The sequence below is a fragment of the Rhinoderma darwinii genome, chromosome 1 (genome assembly GCF_050947455.1).
Source record: "Rhinoderma darwinii isolate aRhiDar2 chromosome 1, aRhiDar2.hap1, whole genome shotgun sequence".
Lineage (NCBI taxonomy): Eukaryota > Metazoa > Chordata > Amphibia > Anura > Rhinodermatidae > Rhinoderma > Rhinoderma darwinii.
In genome coordinates this window covers 258,482,195-258,484,694 of record NC_134687.1, presented here as the reverse complement: position 1 = coordinate 258,484,694, position 2,500 = coordinate 258,482,195, and the positions used below count along the sequence as shown (strand labels likewise).

The 2,500-nt window shown below is 35.7% G+C and overlaps 1 protein-coding gene across 1 annotated transcript in view; it reads right to left on the bottom strand.

Annotated features, from left to right (window-relative positions):
• Positions 1 to 2,500, bottom strand: part of ONECUT3 (one cut homeobox 3) — a 225,489-nt gene that overhangs the window by 221,514 nt on the left and 1,475 nt on the right. The gene's annotated exons all lie outside the window — the stretch shown is intronic.

The window sequence follows — 2,500 nt, the reverse complement described above, 5'->3', positions numbered from 1 at the left end:
CGTGTTTCATATATAATTGTATACATTGTATATTATATTATACTATATAGATGTATTATTGCAGCTCTATATATCTGGGGTGTTGTGTATTATTGTATAAAATGTTACATATTACAAAGTGTAGATAGAGGATGAATTATAGTGAATTGAACATGTTATATTGTAGTATGTGGTATAGATTGAAATTTATGTGTGCATATATATTCTTTTTTGAAACGCATGTAGACATAGAACCCTTGTGTATATCTATCTGCAAGTAATAGACATTCGCCTAGTGGTCTCCAGGTGATTATTTTTATATTAGTGAGCAAGATATAAAACTGAAACTGCTCAATTAGACTGAACAAGAAAGGTACTTAAAGAGCCAATTGTGGCAGTGCTTAAATCTTTATTTACCAGAACCTTGTAAAGCCAGAACAATTTGCATTCTATTAACTGCTTTTCAATAGGGCATTGACTGGAACTAAAGGATGCCACTGTCCTGCCCTAATTGCAGCCATCTGAATTACACTAAAGGCATATGAATCCTCAATATAGCATTGCCTCAATCTGAAGGATGGAAAGCCATCGGACCTGTATTGTCAACTGTAAGGACGAGGAGAAGCGTCTGTGCGACAGTAATCGGGATCTTATATGCTGATTGGTGCGCGACGCATGCCAGGGAATCGTATGTAGTCAGGCGTCACTCCGCTTTCGGCTTTCTAGCCTATTATACACATTATTTAGCATTACAGGTCAAAATCGGTCGCCAAAATATCGATGCAAAAAGCGAAAGCCTTGTCCATGCCTGATGATGGCCATGGCTATATCGCATTGCCACAAGATACACATAAACAGACAAATTTGGCAGCATAACAAACAAGAAAATTATATAAATAGGAAGGTATCAAACTATCATAGAAATATCTGTATTACGGGGGAATATTTTTTATGGTGAGCAGATATATAACGAGATAGAGAGAAAGATTGATTAATTAATATGAGATAGATAGATAGATAGATAGATAGATAGATAGATAGATAGATAGATAGATAGATAGATAGATAGATAGATAGATAGATAGATAGATAGATAGATAGATATGACATAGATTGAATGATCAGCATTGTGACTCGTGTGATGAGATAGAGTCGGCTGGACAGAGGGGTAAATCCCTAGTGGTTTTGTCTGTGTGCTATAGATAATTGATTGGATCTGCCATTTGTGAGATGAAGAGGCCTAGCATGGATCGATAGCCCGGGGAGCAGCTGAGAGAGGGTCTAGAAAGAAAATCCTGTTTTCTTGATACCTTACTTCTTTATTCTCCCTTTTTTACCAACACGTTTAAAAACCTCTTTCCCTGTACTTAAAGCCCGATGTTTGGTTTCCAATATCATAAAAGTCAACAATTGAACGTGATAATCTTTTCACGGGTTCTCTTTCTCAGATGTCGAACAATTTGTCAAATACAATAATAATAATAATAATAATAACAATGATTATATATATATATATATACATATTTCGGTTGGTCTATCAATTCTTAATCTTTATTCTGAATATAAGATTTGCATTTAACATTTACAAGAGTTTAAGAACCATCAAAACTCATTCAAATTGCCTATGCCAGTCTATAGAAATATCGACAACGATAATAATAATAATAGTAATAATAACAATAATAATAGAACACATTATTTTCAGCGATCCTAACAACCAACTAGTAAAGACAAAATGAATATGTATAATGTAGATGTACCCTGATGGAGGTGTAGGGTCATGCTTGTCAGTCCACCAGACAGCGTTAAACTCTTGCCTGTTTAGTACAACCAAAAACTAAAGCATTATGCCCAGAATTCTTTCTAGATGGACCCCAAACTATTTGTTCTGTGAGCTAATGCCTTGTTCATTAGAAAACTAAGGTGTTATGGGTATTATGTAAATAGACCTCACTGGGCGACTTGGTTGCTTCCAAGACAGCAAACAGAGTTAAAAAGGAAGCTGAAAGAATAAAGTGAAAAGAACCCTCCAGAGATATAGCATTGGCATCAATAAAGCTTGATCTTGACAACATATGCCAGTCAGTAAGTTTTTGGACTTTGTCTCAAACAAGATGAGTGCACGGTGCAGTTATAGTTAAGGATATGCCTCCACTTGCAGAGCAGTGTCCATGTTTAATTGTCCAATGTATTTGGTATAATTTCCGGTAAATTTGTCCAGTCTGAACAGGGTGCTCAAGTGTATAATTATAGTTATAGGGTAAGGTTAGTACAGAGCCAGGCAGTTACTACACCTGATTCCCATCTTATCAAAATAACGCTCTCCTAGTCCCTATAATGGAGATGTCTTTTAGATCTTTTCAGATACACTCGACAGTAGTAGCAATTTATCAGGTCAGATACATTGTCTAAAAGGTTTATTTTCAGACCAATAGACCATCGTTTTATTGGCTAAAAATTGGTCTGAAGTCTGTGTGTATGGAAATGCAGCCTCCATAGCGAGCACTGGTTTCACTTAAAG